This window comes from Silurus aristotelis, assembly GCF_946808225.1.
Source record: "Silurus aristotelis genome assembly, chromosome: 21".
Taxonomy (NCBI): Eukaryota; Metazoa; Chordata; class Actinopteri; order Siluriformes; family Siluridae; genus Silurus; species Silurus aristotelis.
The window spans coordinates 13803310-13826836 of NC_139594.1; the positions used below are offsets into that span (position 1 = coordinate 13803310).

General features: G+C 36.3%; 1 protein-coding gene across 1 annotated transcript in view; it reads left to right on the forward strand.

Moving 5' to 3' along the window:
• The first annotated feature begins 5617 nt into the window (after window positions 1–5617).
• col8a2 (collagen, type VIII, alpha 2) overlaps window positions 5618–23527 on the forward strand; it is a 39485-nt gene continuing 21575 nt past the window's right edge. The window contains exon 1 of the mRNA XM_083523245.1: window positions 5618–6092. The gene's annotated coding sequence lies outside the window, so the exon portion shown is untranslated. The remainder of the gene's footprint in view (window positions 6093–23527) is intronic.

Here is a 23527-nt window from a genome sequence, read left to right on the forward strand (position 1 = left end):
TATGGACCAAAGAAATTTGGAATATGTCAGGAATGCCAAGTGGCTAAACATAAGGCAAGTGCAATGGTCCTTCCTCTTTGCACAAGTTCATAATATGTTGATTGATTTTCCCAAGACCCACAAATGAAAAAGCAGATGTACTGTCCCTGATGTTTGGTGGTCTGGTGGAGAACAGACTCCAGGTAAGAAAGATGTGTGCTGTAGTACCAGGGAGACGGAGGATGGTGGGTTTAAACAGGCAGTTGTCCTTCCTATAAAATCACACACCACTTAGTTCAGGTCATTAGTGTGGATTTCATAGCGGATCTCCCAGCACACAGTTGATGATAATCATTCTGTCAGGCATTTCCCTGTAATGAAACATCTGGCCCACACCTGCAGTCTACCAAATACCATAGTTTTCATGCAGTACATGATCTTATCAAGTAATAACATCTTGAATTGATATATTTCTAATTATGAGATTAGAAACTGATGAATTATTAAGTCTAGATCTAAATAATTTGTATTAGCTTCAGGTTTGAAACAGGTCCTATTCTGTTAGCATACATAATATTCTTTATTTTAAAATATTATCTGTCTAATGAAAAAAATTTTTTTTTTTAGTGTTCTTATTGAATTTTCATATATTACTTAGTTTGGAGTCAGGCAATGTAAACACTTTAACACTCTCTATGAGGTTGATTACCATATGGATCTATAAATCCCAGTCAAGTCAAATCGGGATCTGGATCCAAATTGTGTTTTGTAAAATAATGTTCATGTGTACTATTGCCCAACACTGTCACAATATAGAAATCCACCAATAACTTTAGAATAATCTTTTGGAAAAGCCATGCAACTATGTTTCCTAGCACATGGGGATTTATTCATTGATTGTAACCTTGGAGCACTTCCTAGGACTGTAGCCTCAGATTGCTTTTGCATTGTGATGACAATTGTGGGCTGATATTTTCCTGTGTTTTATTATTATTTGTAATTTATTTGCTGTAAACTACAATATAGTTATATATACAGTATACTATATATGTCTCTATTCTTTTATATATTTGCATTTATTTTTCTTTGCTGCTGTAACAGAGAAATTTCCCCACTATGGGACGAATAAAGGTATATCTTATCTTATCTTATCTTATCTTATCTTATCTTATCTTATCTTATCTTATCTTATCTTATCTTATCTTATTTACTAATACCTATCATATTGAGTTTGTGATATTGCAATATAATCAATTTAGAATACGGTAGAATTATGGAATATTAAAATGACTATGTAAACTTGTGTACATGAACATTCCTTGTACATGAACTTCATTAGTGGTCATCTGGCCATTAGTTGAGGTCTACTATAATCATGCTGGCCAGAAGATGATGTCAGAAGAAAATTCTACCCATTTTGCCTGGCTAATTTGGATGCTCTGATGGTCACATAAATGTATAATACATGTCATCAGAAACCATGAGTCCGCTTTCTATCTTAGTTAGAGTCACAGTTCTTCTGGAGTCTATCCCAGGAACTCTAGGTGTAAACTGGGAAAATTCACCACAAAAGGAATGCCATATCTCTTTCCATGTACACACTTTTGAAAATGCTAATTTATTATATCCAATTCACATACCCCTTATTTCTTTTTTAGTTAGAGATTATAGTGATTATAACAGAGGAAGAAATCCTTTGTAACCCTCCATATAGAACATAACCTAAGCTCAGGATCAATTCAGGAATCTTGGAGCTATAGCTACCCTCTGTGCCTCTGTGCCACCCCCAGACATTCCAGTGGAAGTTTAAAGAAGAGAAAAAAATTGAATCAGCTAAAAAATGATAACTAATAAATAGAAACAATGCATATAATATAGTATATACTATAGTATAAAGTTAAAAGAATTTGATTTTGTCTACTATAATATTCAGTTAGTTTTGCCTGATGTCTTTGTAGAGGGTATATTCTTCTAAAATGTAATGTTTTTTTTGTACAGATCATATCTGTGAGGTATTTAGTGGTTGTTGGTTGCCTCTAGTGGCATAGTAGTGGCAGCTCTCATTTCTTTCTTTAGTTCTACGTATGATCCTCATCAAGCTCTTATTGGCTGTATACAGGTCCACCCGGAACACATTAACAAGCACAAAGTGAGGCCTTTTTTCATTCACGCACATGCACAGACGCAAGTTCTGAGTCAACTAAGTGGCCTTTGGGTGGGGTGCCACCTAATGCAGGTGTTAGAGCTTATTTTTGGCGCCTGACAGGCAGCTAAAGGAAAAACAGGCTCTGTGATGCAATGGCATAGCATTCAGATTTGTGATTGCTGTTTATTTTTTGTACGTTGACCATGGAATGTTAATAAGGGGGACGAATAGATGTTATTACCAGATGGTTTTTGTAAGGGAGCATTTCACCTTGTAAATCTGGGGTGGAGGGGGGTGAGGTAGGCAGCCACAGTCTCTAGTGGTCTCTGAAAAAGGTCTGGTGGCAAGCTGCCCCTGCTTCTGAACCCCATGCCACTTCCATGAGTTGTTTTAAGAAACACCCTAGCTCATGGGTGTGAGTAGCAAACCAGAAATTGGCACTCAAAGAGTTGCACACAGGACTTCTATTGATGTCATCACCAGATGATGCCTACTCAACCTATAAATTTTTTTAATCTGTCTGTAAGTGTTTTTTTGTTTTTTTTATGTAAAGGTGTGTTTCATTTCCCATTCATTTTTTCAGTGTAATTTTTTTTTTTCGTTAATTATTCTAATTACTATGATGGAGTAGTTGAGTAAATGGTGCTTGACTTAAATTTGAACTGCTATGCTCAGGAACCAACACTGTATTCAGGCTCATATCTTCACCTATGTCCTATTTTGTTTTCCTATTACAAATAATTATTATTTGTGTACCACTGAGCAAATTACCAGAAGAGATTTTACAAATCAGCAAAGCACATAAAAAGCCAGAGATTTAGCTCATTTAGAAAGGAGGCATTTATGTGTAAAACATTTAAGAGAAATTTTACAGTTAAATTTGTGGGGCATGGCAAAGTCCACTTTACCTTATCATTAAAAAAGATTTACAACAAGAAAACTTCAAATCATATAACAAATGTGAATGTGTCATCTGTGTGTATCTTGAAAAAAATATTGAAAAAACAAACAAACATATTTGTAGATGATCATTTTTTGGTTCATATTGTAGATATTGCTATGGTCATGATGTCTCTATTCCAGTTTTAACTCCAGTCCACACTCACACTCACACACACACACACACAAACACACACACACACACACACACACACACACACACACACACACAAAAGTTTATTTGGTCACATGCTCCACATGTGTCAAAAAGAACAGATGCCTCAGTTTCACAAAACAAAAGCCAAATCCTGCAAAGGGGTTTGTATACTGTCCTGCTGTCTCATTACATATTTTAAATGAGCTGTAATGTCATTACAACCGATCCAACTTTCATAGCCCTCATGGCAAGTTCTGTTGACACTCATATGTATTTGGTGTTAATTTCCTCAATAAAATAATCAGTTCTGTAACATAAAACAATCCCAAATGCTGTGGATTGTAGGAAAGGTTATTTACACTACTTAGATACATAGTACATGCAATGTGAATAATAGCTAGAAGCTGAAATGTAGTATATATATATATGTCACTAAAAGCATGCAAATGATTAAAGTATGAGAAAATGCATGTATGTGCGACATAGACATAATTTCTTCTTTTAGCACCTGTATGTAGGTTTGCTAACTGGGAGCTCATTTACAACTGTTTTAATACGGTCTAAATGTGTGCTTTAAAGAGTCCCTGGCTTTTCTTCACCCTTTACCTTATATTTTCCTGAGGACAACATTGTTCCCTGTTTCTCCCATTAGGGCCAATGTTCAAATGTTTTTCTTGTCATTATCCCAATCTTCTGCATAAAACCAGGTCAGAAAAAAAGACTATAAATCTACTAAAGCCACACAATACTACCACTGTTTCATATAACCTTTTCTGAAACTAGTACATAGCTATATATATATATATATATATACTGCATTAATGAAAGTGGTTTAACCATTAATCCTATGGGGTTCTGTGGGTTAAATTAAACTGCTTTAAAGCTTTCTGACGCCAATATCAATTTTAAACTCTTACTTTGAATTTATAGCATTGCTCTTTTCCTCAATTGGCCTATATTGGGCCAAACTGCTGGCAGTAAAATAATTATAATAATATTTGATATTCTGTCCCTTTTTAATTGTCCCCTATTCATATATAGATTTACATTAAATACCTGCACATTTAATGTTGAATTTGGAGTTTTAAGGAAGCATCCTTTATCTCAAATATTTCGGATGTTTTCTCTGGCAAGTGCTCTGGTAAGATTCAGAAAGCTGCCAGGTTTCCGCCTACACAGCCCAAGTACAAATAGGTATTTTCTTATATCTTAAATCCACCAATTTGTTCTTTCAAGGTCCACTAATAAAACACAGTGCATGTTAGTAAGATGGAGATTATCCACATGCCTGTTTATTGCCTGATCTGTTGCTTACAAGAAATACACATTCAGAAAAGCATCTGAAAAACCATCTAATACCCAACCATGGCTGCATGGATGGAAAGCGTCCAGTGGCAGAATCCAGCAATGGCTCGAATTGAGCACAATAACCCACTTGTTGCTAAAGTCTGCTCTGGCTTGATCCAAAGCCCTATCAGTCGTTTGCTACAGTTTCAAATAGCTAAATTTTTAATGTGACCTAAGATCCAATCTGAGAGTTTATGATTGGATATGATGATATTGTCACTATTGCTAATTGTTTTTTTTTATACTTTTAGGGATAATCTGACTACAAAAACTTAGCTCTGAATGAGTTCATTGAGTTCATTATCTTATCTAAGAAAAACCTGAGAAATTGTGCAAATTGGAGTGAAGTAAGTCAACTAGAAGATGACAGTCTTCCATGAATAAATAACTGTCATTAAACACACCAATTGCTTTGAACCACCTCGGTCAATCCCAAAACGCACAGGATGGTAATCTTATAATAGTGATAATCATCAACATCATCATAAATAGAAATCATTGAAAGTAAAGTGGAAAACAATTTAGTTAATAAAATAAATAAATGAAATTAATTAATTATACTGAAGTTCATTTATGGATTGCTTGAAAACAGTATCTGTTATACATAGGTACATCCACATGAAACAACTTCGAATTGTTTGTTGAAGGAACCTCAAAATGAAAACGACATAGTATAAGCCATCCCATATTACTTCACACAATATGAATAAAAATATTTATTGGTGGGACTTGGTTTTCATGTGTTTCTGTTCAAGGTGGGAAAACAAAGCAGACAGTAACAGGGTGTCGGGTGCAACTGGGGTGTCTGATAGAGAAAAGAGGGCCAAATTTCAAATCCATCCCTCTCCACTGACAACCCCATTCCATTCTCCAGTCTCCCCTCCTACCTCCCTTTTGCCTGGCCACAGACACATGCCTTTTGTATGGAAGGAACCAGAGAAACACCCTGTCTCTCTGAGTGGAAAAAAATACTAAGAGAGGTTGTGAGAGGGGGATCGTGACAAGAGCCAAGTAGAGTGGAGCTTCCAGGTGCTTTGCCCCTAGTTAAAAGCCCAGTACGAGTGCATAGCGAGAGTGTTCAGAGCCTAGCCAAGCCAAGCACCCTGCCTCACGCTTCCTCTCTCCTGCACTTTCCTCCGCTCGCTCTCTCTTTCCCTCCTCCTTTGCACCCGTGAGTGAGAGCGCACAGTCATTCAGAAGGTGTGTCTGAAATCTAGTCAACTGGGAGACAGCTTTGCAAGGACATTTTTCCTCCTCGCATGGACTTAAATTTTCTCCAGAGACAGAAAGAAGAACAGAAAGAAGTCCATAGAGATTTCTTAATTTTTTTTCCTACTGATTTTTGATATATTTGAAAAATCAATATCTCACAGAATCAAAGTTCTGAGATATTAATCCACAAATTTCTTTTATCGCATCTGCTGCATTTCTAAAGATCATGAGCAGATAATAACATACCTGCAGAAAGTACCTGCCTGAGATCCTGAGATATCCCTGAACTTCTTCCTCAAGCAGGAGAGCAAGGTAATTGCACATCTGTATCTTTACTTTGCCTGCTTCCACAAACAGCTGCACGTCATCTTTGAAATTGTTTCTCATATCACATTGCTGTAAGCCAGTGAGGCTGTAGCTAAGGGCAGCAGAGAAAGAAAACAGTGGGCTTTATTTCTCAGTCATAAGACCAGCATAATTCGCAATGCACTGGTAACACTAGGCACAGAATAATGTTCAGCTGATTAACAAAAATCCAATGTTTCATTTCATTGTCTCTTGTTAATATTTATGAATTTTACTTATTGCAGCCAATGTCATTTTATATCTACTGACCATATTTCCACAAAACATATTGATACTAAGACTGACAACTCTCCAATTTTGCTTCAATTCACCGAATTGTGTTATTTTGACAACTTTCACTCATGTGAATGTGTGTGTGTGTTTCCTGGTCACTGTGTTGTAGGTTTCAGGTAGTGGGGTGAGGAAGTCACACAGCTGTTTTAGAGAGCGAGTTATATAACTGCTCTACAGCCACTCTAATGCCTGGTACCTGGGATTATTTGGTCTATATTGTGCTATGCATCTTGTCCACTTTATCAAATCTAGCTTCGTTTAGGAACACTTGCTTGCCCTTCAGACATTGAAAGGGGCCGTATGAGCAGGTATCAGGTGCATTGTGCCTCATTAGCTGGCATGGCATGTAAACTATGTTACTTTAGCACTTTTTTAAACGTTTCAACTAAAAGATTAAATATTTCCTTGGGATTAAGGAGAGAGTGTGAGTTTCTGAAGAAAGACACGGGAAAGAACTGGACACAATGTGCTTTCATAAACTTTCTGCTTCACTTAGACTTGAGGAACAGTACTCCATAACACATATTTTTCTTGTCTGGCTAGCAGGATTCTGATTCAGTGGTCTGGAAAAGATATGTACATTCTTAAACAAAAAACAGGGCGATTTCATAGTGTTTAGTAGTGAAGCCACAGTCAGACCAGAGTGAACATAATGTGTTCTTATGTCCCTGACCAGTGATAACTGTTGATTGGAAAGGAATTTTGATGAGTGTCAAAAGCACGAAAGCTTTTATTGCCTGTTGCTATGTATTAATAGACAATACCGAGGAATGTGTATCTGCATTTGGTTTGATATAGTGCTTAAAGGAATGCGTTTGTGATTTTCAGAGTAATCTCTTCTATCCCCCACATCTGTAGCATGTATGTGATTACAATGGACAAGAATGTACACAGCTTTCCCTTATGAAAAAAGCCCCTCATGACTTATAATAGAAGACCAAGGCCAACTGCTGGTGTTTTAATATGTTAATAATTCATTCTTTTGGAGATCAGACAGCCATTTTTTTTAATTTTACACCTTATAACTCAGAATAATGGTTGTAACTACAAGTTTATCATATTTGCATTATACATTTTTTAAAATGGAATAATCTCTATTCTTTAATTCAAATGTCTTTATCTGGAGATACAGCCAATAGAGATTAGTTTGAAAACCACAAATGAATTATTTGTGCATTAGTACTATACATACATTGCTTTTTGTGTGTGTGTGTGTGTGTGCGTGTGTGCGTGCGTGCGTGCGTGCGTGCGTGCGTGCGTGTGTGTGTGTGTGTGTGTGTGTGTGTGTGTGTGTGTTTGTTTGTTGGTTGGTTTTGGTATTGCCATTCATTTGTATTCATAAAAAAAATAAAAAACGAAGCTTTATAGCTATGTATTTTGCTGTTTTCTAGAAATAAATGCTCTAATTAGCATTGATGATTTGCTAACCGATCAAGATTAAAAAGAAGAAAATTCTAAGATCATTGTGGACCACAATTGATCATCAATGTAATTAAATTCCTTACAACTTGAAACTCAAGGGCTCTAAATATTTTTTTTATGTCCTGTCTCTATAGTAAGAATGTAAACATACTTAATTTGCATGCAAGATTCCCTGGGCACCAGTGGCACATTACACAGATGGGACTGTAACTGTAGTAGATACCTTGATGTCAGCAACCATAGCTAATAGTGACCCATTGCAAACAATCAGAGTACTTTTACAGCAATGTACCCCCTCCCTAAACCTCCTTCACAATGTATTTAGGAAATTACAGAATTACAGAGAGAGATACTTTGGCTCTCTCTGGCAGTAATGACAAGAATGTGCTGTAACCATGGATGCCCGTCTCTGGGGTGGCCTGTGACTTCACTGTCTGCTTTTAGGATGCTAGTTAGCTCTGTCACGCAGGGGCTTTTGAAAAATATGTAGTTCTTCACTGCACTTCCAGACATCCGACTGTGGCTTTGACATCTGACTGTGGCTTTGACTGATTATGGCCTAGTCATAATCAGTACTTATTTACTGATGGAGAAGCTTCTGCTCCTCTGCACCTTTGTGGGTTACATATAGGCAATATACTCTCAATGCAGCTATTTTATGAGCATTTAAATACATCTACCCATCCATGATTGTGAAGTATTGGATATGAATATTCTTTGCCATTGTTGCCTATTCTGTATTGGCTGAGTACATGAAAAAGAAAAGAAAATACTTTTTTTTTTGCATTCAGTCTGTAATGAAGAACTTCAGCTTTACTTCCCTGTTGAGATTTTTCCATTCTGAATGAGTCAATCATGAGACCCGGGGAAACCGTGTACAACTGGATAGACTAGCAGGTTGAACTTGTACACTCTCAAAAACTTGGAGCAAATATAAAGGTTGAGCTGAGGATAGAGCATTTTAATGTAGAAACAATCTGCTCATCTCACCATTTTATGACTTATACTGTGCAAATACACCTATTCCAAATCCATTAGAATGCTTGCTTAGTAGAATCTCTTACTGTTCTTTAATAATACTTCTTGCAAAGTACAAAACATTTAACTGTGCTTTGAAAATATTTGAAATTGTTCGGTGAATTATTTTTCAGTGTACAGAATGAGGCAGTTTAAAGGCTTGTAAATGATTATTTGTTTTTGCTGTCAATGAACAGAATGGAAAATCTGGTATTAGTTTAGTGATGCACTGAGTACATATTCCTGGAAATGTATTAATATGCATATAATTTAAACAATATGCATAGGAACAAAAAAAAAACATTAGTACATAAATATAGTATAATATATATTTATTTGTGAAATTATTAATAATTCATTGTTTTTTCTTTTCTCTTTTTTTTTTAGTTAACAATTCTCCAATGGTCACAAAGGTTGTTTCCAAGTAATCCCACTAGAGGGCAGCCTCTTTTTTAACCTGAGAAACCTGTTTAAGAGGAATGTTACAAACACTGTACCACCCCATTCATATGGGAACACTGACTATGCCATGCCTACACATTTTAAATCATAACCTTTTCTCAGTACTTAATAATAATTTGCTATTAAAATCATTTAAATGTGATTTTTTAAAATGTTTTTGTGACTTTCTTAAAGCTTTTTTGTTGTAAAATAATATTGGTGGATGCTCAACCAAATAAATATTAATAAACATGCTTAATACAGCCATAGAAGTTTATTCCATGTCTACAAAAATCCTACAACAATGGTTGTTGGTTTTTTTATGCAGTTCCAAACCACACCAGTTCAGTGTATATTTTGATTCCTATCATTCCCAAAGAAAGCCAAGGGAAATGTTTAACAGTTTCTGCATGTTGGCAGAAAAGGTAGTCTTTATACCTGCTAACAGGAAATTAAAGAGAATACCACTCATTCTCCAGGAAAAGCAAAGCAAAGGCATGCTTGTCTTCCAGGAACCCACACCCCCAGCTTTCACCATTGCCATTTGTTCCTTACTGATTTTTGCTCCCTGAAAGGGAAGAGAAAACAGTCCAGGCACTCAGCGCTACAAAGCAAGAAGTGCATTCCTTTCTCAGGCACTCTGCCTTTACTCAGTCTTTATATTCTGTGCTCCTGCTGCACACGATATTGTAATTCCACCCGCTCTCCACTTAAGGAGCGGCAGACTGAAGCAAAACAGCAGATGAGAAATCACCCGCAAATCTGTCGGAAACAGCACTTTGGCACAAGTTTGGTCTGCAATCAGCACAGTACTTAGGCCATGCTAGCGATTAGATAGTGTGTGCTAGAGTGTGTCTGCACATTTCATAAGGCACGGTGAGATGTCAAATAAGATTATTTAAACGGGTTTAACATCTTGTCGCTGAATTCCCATGTGTTGTTCACAAACTGACCTGGACAGGGAAAGAGACTTGGGGTATTTGATGGCTAATCCAAGCATTAGTTATTTTGTTGGGCCTTCAATCTCTACATAGAAAAAAATCTTTCCTGTGTTATTTTCCTTTATTTTATGACCATGTTCTTACATTTAACTATATGCTTTAATAGGAAAGTTGTCCAGAGCTGCTCCAAGGCTACTGAAATTTAGCACTACTCTGGATAAACAAACATTACACATACTCACTTCAGATTGGTTGGCATATGTTAGCTATATTGGCTTTTTGGTAATATGGGAACACATTAGAAGTTCTCACTTCTTAAAATATGCTCACTATTCAAGTGGTTAAAGTTGTAAAAACACTGTGGCTACGCTAGAACACTGAGCGTATGCTAGCTGCTGCCTCAGGCTTCAAATTAGCTCGCATATTAAACAAAACCATCATGTATGTCAACTTTTTCCTTAGATGTGTTGTTAAATTAATAAGAAGACACACACACACACACACACACACACACACACACACACACACACATACTTGAATTACATTAAAATTAATAGCAAAACCCAACTTCCAAAGTGAATACCACAGGAATACCACAGGAGCAGGCTTTTTTATGTGGAATAATTTCTCATGGACAAGCTGAACAGAAGCCCATATATGTAGTAATAGAAGTAGCAGTAAGCTACAAGTGAATGTTTTCCACTTGCCATTATTATCAATCAATTAAATTAAAATTAGCTAAAAAAATCATATGGTTTTACATAGAAATGTTTTACATTTAAAGGGATATGAACAGCATGAGAGAAAATCCTCCATGATATAGCCATCCAAGCGATCTTATAACAAACAGGGGATTCTGTTGAAAAGAAGTTGGGAAAATAGATGATTAGCTGAATACAATGAAAATTAGTTATGAACAGGCAAAACTTTTGCAAAGCCCATATGCACTAGGCAAAGAAATAAACTCATGAAAACATAAAATGATAAGGAACTTAATATTTACTCTAGGCCCAAACACATCTTTCAAAGAAAATTGCTAATATTTTTGATATTGATATGTGAAAAGGAAACTCTGTAACCATTAAGCATTGTCTTGCCATTTAATGTTATTTGGTTATATAATATAAATCTAAAATGTAAGCACAAACTGAAATGATTTTTATTGCAACATTATACATTGAAGAGAGCTCTGTTCCTTATGTAAAATACTGAACATCATCTGGGCCTGTATGAGAAACAGAAAGTGCAGACTGTAATTTAACACAGACAGCTGAACACGTTTTTTGTAAGAATGCACAATGTATGCAAATGTGTTCTTTCTTAGAAACTGATGTACAGCTGCTGAAAGACACAGAGGCTGGAGAATGAAATCTGCTGTCCAATATTAAATCTGCAAGGTCGCATGCCTCATCGGGCATCATCTTTGTATCTTCGAAAGCTTTCAGCTTTTAGAACATGTGTTGGCTTTGTACTGCACTCTCTGTGTTGAGCACTTGAGCATGAATCGATGCAATATAGCGGTAAAAACAACACTCACTTTCTTTACCCCATTTGATGCTCTTTGTCCCTCATTCCTAATTTTTTTCCTCTTCAAACTTTGTGTTAGGTCTTCTATGTTCTGCCAAGTCTCATTCTCACATTCTCATCTCTTCTGCATTTTCCTCGCGTTCTCTTTTTTTGCCTTTTGAATATGCACTGGACGGCAACAAGTTTTTCCGTTCCATTGGCAGTGGAGAGAAAGAGGAAAGCTTGGCGGGTGGCTGTTATTATTTTTCCTTTTGCTCACCATCAGCTCTGTCAGCAGGCTCTTTCTTGTGGGCATTTGTAAATGTCTCTACCATTAGAATTGAAGTACACTTACAGTATAAGCACTCTTTCTATGGAAGGCATCTGAGGCTTATGGACTGAGTGTAGGCTGGTATAATGCTCTCACTTCCGGAAGGTAGATGTGATGAGCTCATGTTTATGTTTTTAGAATTGTAACCATTATGAATGTTTTTATCTACATATTTAATACAAGTTCTTGGCTTGGTTACATTAACTGTTGGCTCTGCAAAAAATCTGAATATAATATGATTTACTGAAATGGATTTTCTTTCTTTTGACTATATCAAAGTCACCTTAATACTTTAAAATAAAAATAAACAAATACAAATAAAAAACAGTATGTTACACTTTAGATAGCATTTAAAATACTAAATTGATATCGAAATATTTTACATCTAAATGTTTTAAAGATCGAAAAAGGTGTAATATTTAGAGTGTTTTATATTTGTTACATCTTTTTTGTAACCCTAACACAAGCTTAAAAATAGATTTGTTTTAACATTCCATATTAAATATATATTATTATTTAAAGGTTTTTTTTTATTTCATATATTATTATATTTCCACATTTGCTATATTAAACTATTAATGAAGCTTTGTATAAACTTCACACAAACTTTAATATTTTAAAATTACTAAATTAATAATTTCCTGCATATCAGTACATAACAAGTTTGTAAGCCAAAATCCTGCACAACTGTGCACAAACATATTTAGAAATGGTTCTTTAATACATTTTTAACATTCTTGCAAATGTCTCCCATTATTCAATATTTTTTTTAATAAGGTAAGATTGGTAGGTGCTGAGTGCAAAATTTCATTAATCTTAGATAACAAGACAATGGGAAAATATCAATGCCATGCCTTCAGAGCAGAGTAGAGAAACAGTATAATTCAAGTATGTTAAATGTTTGATGTTAGATTTTTGGATATACAGGCCCAGAATACTGATACCTTTCATTTCCATTCACTGATTTAACATGAAAAACATCCACTATATTATTGTTTCAAGAAGCTAAAAGGAAACACAGGGTAGTAATGCACTAATCTAACTAAATGCAACGGTCTGTAGAATGAGTTTCTCATGTCTTAATCAACTGTCTATGAAAGTGCATCTTTCCCTCGTGGTTTGCCAGGTGATGGTTTATTTGTATGCAGGTTTTGCTTGTATGAAGTGTTATTCTTCTTTTGAAAAAAAAAAAACAGGAATCTCTGAGCTCAGTGGCAGAGGCACCTCAATAAGTCTTACGCTCGATACTTGAACATTAGACACCAACTGAAACAAAGGCATAGCTTTATTCTAGACTGAACAGTTGGTTGATGTGGTGTGTTTGGGGGATTTTTTTTTATTTGCTGTAATGTTTGATTCAGTGCTATTGCTCCCATTTTTCCCTTGAACTGTGTCTGGCAGCGAATCATGACACGGGATTCCCAGACTAGAGCGAAAAACAGAACAGAGCCAGCTCCTCCGCAGTTCAGGTCTTTCAAATAAAACTTAAAAAACTTAAAAACTTGCTCTACAGCCAAGGCTTTCCCCTCCATACTAGCTATAGGAGTAGAGGTAGAGAATGATATTTTATTAGACCTAGGATAAATAATAGGGCTTTCGTGGCTATTTAAACTCCCTTTTAAAACTATGTTCTGTTTTACATGTGTTCACCAAGTGCATTTAGGCTGCTTTTTTGGAATGGATGTACACTGCCAGTAGCTCAATAGTTCATTCTCATCCTCATTGAGGTAGTACTGCATGGAATGTTGTATCTTTGTTATTATCATGTTCATTATTAATTATTCGATAGCGTTTACGTTATAGGTCGCAACTGTTCCTGTTAACCAAGTCCTATATGTGCCTATACCTAAATTAAAACACTAATATTTATTTACTTTACTTGAAGCAAACCTCCAGACCACCAAATCTTTGTGTCACAGCACAAGCAAGCATGCCAAAATATTCAAATGTAAAATTACCAATATGGGCTGTATGTCATTCAGAAACCACAGACAAACTAGCAATTTATTTTTTAAATGGCTTTCCATGGTAGCAATAGATTGAACAAGTGTCCTGTTTGGAAAGACAAAAAAGAGAGAAAACATGATGTGAAAAAAACATGCATTTTTAACAAACCTCTGGAAGAGCATTTGAAAGTCATGTACCTGTAGATTGATATACCTAACCTTATTTCAACTTTGTGAATAATCTTCCAAATTCCCCAAAGATACAGCAATTACTTAGTAATCATCACAAAGGAGATATTCTTTTGCCAATGAACACAGAATTTTAATTAGTGTGTGCTTCTAATGCATTACCATAGCGTTTCATGTGGCCTACAGCTGCTTACACGCACTTTATCTCTCCGTTTTTCCTTCCTCAATGCAGCCAATCAAAGCTCGATTTTTGTTGCTGCTGCTTTAATGCAAACCAGAGATTTGGTAATTGGTGATCTGCCAATAGCTCTACTTAAGCACAGAAACCACTGTAGCCCCACTGGGTGGATGGAAATAAAGAAACATTTTCATGTCTTACAAGCAACAGTATTCATCACCATGTGAGTGTCTGTTTGTGCAGTAATTTTGTAAGCAGCATGTGGAAGCTTTGATCTCAGAGAGGTTAGGCAGTGCTTTCAAATTGTTCACTTGGCATATTTGCTAAAAGGTCAATATTTGTACTTGATTATACAACTGAAACCGTTGCTTCCTGTAATTTGTAAGTCATGTCACAGAATGTTTTGAACAATTATGATAAGCATGTATTTTTTCAGTCTGATGTTAAACTTAATAAAATATTCGTGCCACTTCACATATATTATGTTTGGAATTTTTTTTTACTCCTTGAATTGATATTTTTCTTCTATTTCTTATGATATAGTGTGCCACAAAGCCGATAAATGCCTATTGGTCAGATTTATGTAATGTTTCTAAAACAGCACAAATATTAGTGGCTGCAGCAACTGACCATAAGAGTTTTATGAGCTTGTTTAATGTCCCATTCCACTTCTAGTCCTCATTTGCTCTTATAATAGCCTCCAATCTTCTGGAAAGATGTTTTAGATTTGGTACTGATGTAAGATGGCTGTTATTCATCCCAATTGTATTAAATAGAGTTGAGGTCAGATCTCTGTAGCAGGCCACTCAGGATCTTTCAAACCAACCCATGTAAACCATATCTGGAGCTGGCAGTGTGCACAAAGGCTTGGGTCTCCTAGTTCAAATGAAGGGAAATTGAATACTACCACATTTAGCCATCCTATACAATTGTGTGCCCATGGTAACAATTTTGGGAACAACCAGATTTGGCTGGAAAAGTCAGATGTCCAATAGTTTGATCCATATAGGTATATAGTTGGACTTATTTGTTATAGTTTCTATGTTCCTGTGTACAGAGTGAGGTAGGAGTGGCTTGGTTTTACACTAAGCCTCTATCTCAACCCCACTAAACACCTTTGGCATGACCTGGAATGTAGACTCACAAATGCTGTTGTGGCTTAATATCCACAAAATCCCCACAGCCATGTTTTAAAATCTAATGAAAGGCCTTTATGGAAAAGTAGAGACTGTTAAATCTGCAACTGGGGGACCAACATCATGTTCCTGATGAATGGTGGAATAGAATTTTTAGACACATTTCAATAGACACATTTCTATCAGAACCAGCAGTAACTTCTTCAGCAAATTGCGCTACAGAAGCTTGTCTGTTGGATCGGACCACACAGGCCAGCCTGCGCTCCCTACATTTACCAATGGCTCTGTCACCGGTTCACCACTTTTTCTTTGTTTGACTACTTTTGATAGATCCTGACCACTGCAGACTGGGAACATCCCACAAAAGCTGCAGTTTTGGAGATGCTCAGAATCAGTTGTCTAACCATCACAATTTGGCTCTTGTCAAACTGGATAATTTTTCTAATTTTAACACATCAACATTAAGGACAAAAGGGTCACTTCCTGCCTAATAATATCCCACTCACTAACAGGTGCCATGATGGAGAGATAATCAGTGTTATTCACTTCACCTCTCATAATGTTATAATGTCATAAAGTTCTGCCTGATCTGTGTATAATAACAAGCATAAATGAGTATGGCAATAAAGTGTACAACCTTGGTGGTTTCACACATGGTCTCAAATGTGGTATATGCCGTGTGTGTGTCTCATTGCATACTTTTACTACCTGTTCTGTCAGAATGTCACATTTAAGTGTGTATCTCCTTTTTAAGTATGCTACATTACAGAAACAAGATTTCTGATTAACTATACAAACTAACCTAAACAGTGTAGAATATGTTTATACAGAAATCCATGTTCTCTTTTAAAAAAAAATCTCTTTCAAATATTTGGGAAAGTATTTTAGTTTGAATCTAATTAACTTTTAGTGTTTCGATGCAGACTAGTGTACTATCAGGAGCAAGTTCTCTTTTACTTGACTCATTATGCGCTGTGACCAAGCTTGATCTCCACATGTCATCATGGTAATATTGTTCAATTGGTGAGATGTCAGCTGTGGGGTATCTAGAGTTCAAAGTCACCTGTAATATGAACTGTTGAGAAGACAAAGACTGAATTGTACCTTTGAGCCTAAGATGAAATGAGGCTTATCCAAGTCAGAGAGTCATCCGTCCCATCTCCTGGCATCTTAGAAGATATCTTCTCTCTACAAAGAATGTATGATCACCTTCAATTCAAACATTATTATCCCTGTCAGATCTACTTTCTTGGCATGTTTTTTTTTTTTTTTTCAAACAAAAACTTTGTAAGGAGAGCACACTGAGAAAACTATCTGCACACAGAGTCTCAGTAGTCTCATAAATGCTGCGTCTCTATGTGAAGTGTCTGTGATAAAAGCCTTTCTTAGTAGGGCTTTTGGAGAGTTGGAGAGGAAGCCCACCCTGTAGTTCACAGTAACAGATCAAGCTCCCTTATTGTGCTTATGCTCTCCAAATTAAATGCCTTTAATTCATTTATTTGTATATTTATTGATTAAAATTGGAGGAAGCCTAACATTGTGATGACTAATGGCAGCAAAAAGACATTTCCCACTAATACATAAAAGTGTTTCACTGTAGCCTTGAGCAAGGATAAGTGCAGAACAATGCACGGTTGTGCAACATGTGTCTTGTGATATTGTAGTTTAGGTACTGTATACGTAATTGTTCCAATGCCACTGATTACATTTGATAACGTTTATAAATTGATAACACTTATGGATCATTTATGATCAAATTACAGTTCAATTAAGCAATAATAGTGCTGTGTTTAGTATCAGGTATAAGCGCACTAGTGTAATCTAATACATTATTAGAAAAATCATGCATTTAAAAGACATTTGGCCTAAAACAAAATGTGACATTAACATCTTGATATTGATCTTGGGTTTTTTTTTGCATTGCTGCTACTTTGTTGTCAGGGTTGTCAGAAGAAAGGCTGTCCTGTATTAATAATGTAATAAGAACAAAAAGGGAGCAAAGAAAAGAAAATGAAAAACACTCCAGCTGTTTTATCTATGCAAGTAAAATCTGAGCTAGTTTGTATAAGGATTTTATTATATGGTATGGTACATTATTTAATAAAATCACAATACATCATATGGCCAGATGTTTGTGGACTCTTGACCATCACACAACATATATACTTTTTAAAAATTATAATCTCCACTCTGTTGGGATGGATTTCCATTTGATTTTGGAATATGTGCTTATTCAGGTATAAGAGCATTAGTAAGATCAGATTGGATCAGAAGGTCTGGGTTGTAGTCAGTGTTTCAGTATTTATCTCAAAGATGTTCACTGGAGTTGAGGTCTGAGCTCTGTGCATTAACAGGCTCTGTGCATTATTAGGGGTCACCACGGCGGATCATCTTTCTCCATACCCCCCTGTCCTCTACATCTGCTTCTTTCAAACCAACTACCTGCATGTTTTCCCTCACCACTTCCATAAATCTCCTCCTTGGCCTTCTTCTTTTCCTCCTTCCTGGTGCCTCCATCCTCAGCATTCTCCTACTGATATACCCTATGTCCCTCCTCTGCACATGTCCAAACCATCTCAATCGCCCCTCCCTCACCTTGTCTAAGAACATCCTACATGCGCTGTCCCTCTAATAAACTCATTACTAACAGGTCACTTGAAATCAAATTTTTACAAACCTTCACAATTGTGTGCTTTCAATATGGGGAAGAACCATATATGGGCACGGTGGTCAGGTGTCCACAGACCCTCTGACATAAAATGTCATTACAGTGCAAAGGTATAAGGCTTTTTTTTGCATTTAAATTTTGTCTTGCATGACTGTTTTATGAATATGTATTATATATTACAGGTTCATAGATGTTTACATTAATAGATTAATATATTATTAATGAGGTTTGCAACTGAATAATTATACCTGATAACTGAAAATGAAATAAAAAACTCTTTTAATAAAATATTTATTATACTTATTACAAATCTTATGCAAGGATAGACAACATTGAAGAACCTGCCTGATAAGGGATACAGTAAATCATCTAGCAATCTGCTTCTCCTTCTACTGCCATCCATCTTTTGCAGTTTTTATGTTGCCAAGTTTACTTTTTTCCTTTAATCTTCCTTAATTAACTTTAGCTTGTTTTCCATCCCATTACATTATACTAGGTTATAAACAATGCATAATTACATTAAGGACCATTGACTAGGTAGAGAATACAGTAAGACGTTTTTTCAATAAGCCTTTTAAATGCTTCAGTTCTCTAAACATCAAATGTTTTTTTCATAATCTTGGGTTTAGAATGCCTTTCACCCATGAATAACACAAATAACGCATTCAGTCAGACCCTCAATATGAGTTGCAGGAATACAGAAGAAGAACTTGAGAAGAGGCAATTTAATTGGGTTTAGATACTGATCCAAACCATGTACAGATCTCTGTACATCTTTTTGTCACAGGATGTTCCTACTACAGCCGGGAGGATCTCGGTCTCAGAGGGTATTTGTGGAAAATAGTCACATCTCATTATCTAGGAAGCTGGATTGTGGTGCACGTACCATCTGCACTGCCAGTCACCTCAGATACACTCCAGCCTTCATCCATTCCACCCATTTCCATCGCTGCCCCTATCCCACTCTTCTCCACATGGCTGGAATGTTTTTGTAATTGCTTTCAGTTGGTTTGCCTGTGAGAGGATAAAGGAGAGCAGTACTGCTTATTTGGCAAACTGCATTTTTATTTTTTTTTGCATGTGGCTGCACACAGAAGTGAACACTGAGGAGGGAGGGAAATGCTTGACCTGCTTATACTTGTTAATATGTAATTATTACAGCACTATTGACATCATTATATGAATTTTGAGGCTGCATAGAAATGCACAAAAATGGTACTTCTAGTTGCACACACACACACACACACACACACACACACACACAAACACACACACACACACACACACACACACACACACACACACACACACACACTATACAACCCCACATAACTATTTACATTCTCATAGCATTTTAAGCACAGTTTCAGCTATTCCAATAAAAACCACAGGTAGCCTGAGTCTCAGCAGAAAAAAAAACTGAGCAAGCTTTAAGAAAAGCAGTGAAAAACTCACTCAGACAACGTTTATTTTTATGTTTCTTTTGGTTTCATTCTTGCCAGGTTTTGTGAAGGTTCTGAATGTCGTTCTGGGATTTACTGTGTAGGAAGCAAGGTGTGAAAGGTTCTCATTCCTGCCATTTTGGATGGGTGTGATTGTTTTTCTTTCTCCCCATTTATTTCTACCATTAACATGAACTTGCACCTCATGGGAAGTATATTTTTCAGTATATTCCTTTAGCAGAGACAATATGGCTACACTCAGAAATCTCATCAAGATCAAGCCAGCATTTTCCAAAAATGATGGCTCATCAATTTGATTTATGGCCTGAAATTCTCATCCAGACCATATAACAGCACTGTACAGATGAACATTCCATGACTATTATTTTTGCATTATTTTCCCATTGTTTCGAAGACTGCGACAGTATTATCCTCTCTCAGCACTTCATATCATACAAAAGAGACCGAAATGTGTTTTATATTCACTTTATAGGGCTGTACCATATCCCTCAAGAATAATGCAATATATTAGAGAGGAAAGGGGTTTGTCATCGGTTCTTTGGATAGTTAAAATCCACTTGGAATCCTCTCAGAAAGATATACTTAGAAACTTAAAAGTTTTCCCACAGCACGCCTAAGTTTGTTGGACAGGAGTGTAAAGACACAGTGTAGATTGTTCTGGTTATCCTACCAATATTATCATTGCAGCAATAATTTCCAAGCATATGGTAAATATTTACTGCATATCCACCTGTAATAAAAACACTGGGTAACTGGAGAAGATGATTCTATATCATCAACATTCTCAAATTTGCCATTTGAGAACAGTTGTGTGTTCTCAAAGTGTGTCACCACTATTACAGATTTCTGGCCAATCTTTTTGTAATTAGCAGACAACATATCACGTTCCAGGGTGTTTGTGGATTCATGCCCAGTATGCAAAGAGCTAGAGTGCCTTTCTGCGATAAAAATAGCTTTATGATTTATATCAATCTGTGCCACGAACAATCCTACTCTTTAAATAGTGTAGCAGATTGTCCTCTGACATACTAGACATGAACAGCTGCATTTATTGTATATTTAATTTCTCCATGGCCCAAAACACAATAATATGTAGAGGTCAAAGGTGTCTATGGATACATGCCCGGTATGCAAAGGCCCACAGAGCTTACCTAATGTGCCAAAGAATCTTTGTCTAGTAAAATTGCAGTAGCCCTACAAGGATTCATTTGTATAGAATTCTTAGTGTATGACCAAACTGACAGATTTTGACAAATGTCTTCACATGACCATTAAGCATTATTTAGAATGATCATTATATCATTTGAAACAGCCTTGTTTAAATAATGACCAGCGTCCTGTGGTCCAATGTAGTCTGCGGTCTAGTAGTGACCTTGGTTTTACAAAATCATCTTTTTATGACATAAAAATATGTCTATCAGAATGAAGCTCATAAATGTATCCCATGCAGTTTAGATTGATACGTTTTCCCCCCGTATTTATTAATGAGCTGTACCTCATTTAATGTCAGGGAGCGGTTTTCCCATGGCTACTTGTTTTGTTGAGCTTTGTCTTCTTTCTCTTCCAAACTGACTAAATAGAACAATGCTTGGACAGTACCTGATAGATGGAAGCATGAGAAAAGCAAATCCTGAACTGAAAGTAACTTTTTGCATCATCTGATCTTTCTCTACTTGCAGTACCGTTCTGTGTGTTACATGGTCTTAGCATGTTTTTCTTGACTCTTTTAAGCAGTTCAGCAACAGTATTTGAAATTACAGCATTTTCCATGTGTATCTACTTAACAAATGACATATCCTGAGATAATGTGTGGCGACATTATTTAGTTTTTCACTCCATATTACAGGAATTCTGAAGTTTTTCTTCTTATTTAAGCTGGTACAGCTTTGGAGAACAAGGCTCAATGGTGACTTGTATAAATGCCCTTGCATAGGTTTTAAGAGGGAATTATTTCGGATTCTTTCAGAACCAAGAACAACAGCATTATCAATGGTCATGAGAAAAATACACAAAATGGCAGCAATGAATTGGACTGGGGCTGATTCTTGTTTGGGCCATACATAGATTCCTGTGGATAATTTGTCATATCAGGTGATTATACAGAGTAGATTTGATATTTCTTTGGGTTTATAGGTTTCAGCCTATGTTACTGATCTATACATAATGCCTCATTAACAGTAAATACGAAAAAGCATGTGAAATACTGACACAGGAATGGATTGAATATGAATGAGGTGGATTAGTTAGTCTATCCTCATTTCATTTCCCAAAATGCATTTGGAAGTAGAATTCAAAGTAATAAGATTAAGCACATATTGTCCAATCAAATCTCTATTTCAAAAAAGAAATTATGAAAAAGGGACAGTTGAAAGTTTGTAATGGAGTGCCGTTTTTGCATTGATATCATGCTTTTAATGAAACCTCACATTCTCTCATTTCTAAAATTTGAGCTAAAGACCGATAATAGATTTTAGCTTTCCTATCTAATATTATTGAAATATTGTTCCTTCCTTCCCTAACTCGATGTAAAGCCGCATACCTCCAACATGAAACATGTTGAAGGAATCTTATACACGCAAATAGAAAATAGCCAATTGGAAACCTGCATAATGAAGGCGATTAGCACTATTGTATAATACACAGAATGCAGGTTCTTTATATATTACTGCTTTTTTATTTTAATTAAGCAATTGTAAATAACCGGATTTAAAAGATTTTTATGGTGTCTTGACAGCAAAGCAAAATACCTCTCAGGAGATCAGCAAATGCTGCAATTTTCCCAACTCTTTTTGGAAAATCAAAAAAAAAAAGAGAAAGATGTCTAGTTCCATTTTGTTGCAGCTGTTAACCTAATGGCCAGTGAGACAATGTCTCCAAGTGAAAGAAAAAAAAAAAAAGAAAAAAAAAGGAATGCATTATTGTGTTAAGGCTGGCCAGGGCAGGCACATACAGTGAGGAAAATAAGTATTTGAACACGCTGCTATTTTGCAAGTTCTCCCACTTAGAAATCTTCGAAGGGTCTGAAATTGTCATCGTAGGTGCATGTCCACTGTGAGAGACATAATCTAAAAAAAAAAATCCAGAAATCACAATATATGATTTTTAAACTATTTATTTGTATGATACAGCTGCAAATAAGTATTTGAACACCTGTCTATCAGCTAGAATTCTGACCCTCAAAGACCTGTTAGTCTGCCTTTAAAATGTCCACCTCCACTACATTTATTATCCTAAATTAGATGCACCTGTTTGAGGTCGTTAGCTGCATAAAGACACCTGTCCACCCCATACAATCAGTAAGAATCCAACTACTAACATGGCCAAGACCAAAGAGCTGTCCAAAGACACTAGAGACAAAATTGTACACCTCCACAAGGATGGAAAGGGCTACGGGGAAATTGCCAAGCAGCTTGGTGAAAAAAGGTCCACTGTTGGAGCAATCATTAGAAAATAGAAGAAGCTAAACATGACTGTCAATCTCCCTCGGACTGGGGCTCCATGCAAAATCTCACCTCGTGGGGTCTCATAGATCCTAAGGAAGGTGAGAAATCAGCCCAGAACTACATGGGAGGAGCTGGTCAATGACCTGAAAAGAGCTGGGACCACCGTTTCCAAGGTTACTGTTGGTAATACACTAAGACGTCATGGTTTGAAATCATGCATGGCACGGAAGGTTCCCCTGCTTAAACCAGCACATGTCCAGGCACGTCTTAAGTTTGCCAATGACCATTTGGATGATCCAGAGGAGTCATGGGAGAAAGTCATGTGGTCAGATGAGACCAAAATAGAACTTTTGGGTCATATTTCCACTAAACGTGTTTGGAGGAAGAAGAATGATGAGTACCATCCCAAGAACACCATCCCTACTGT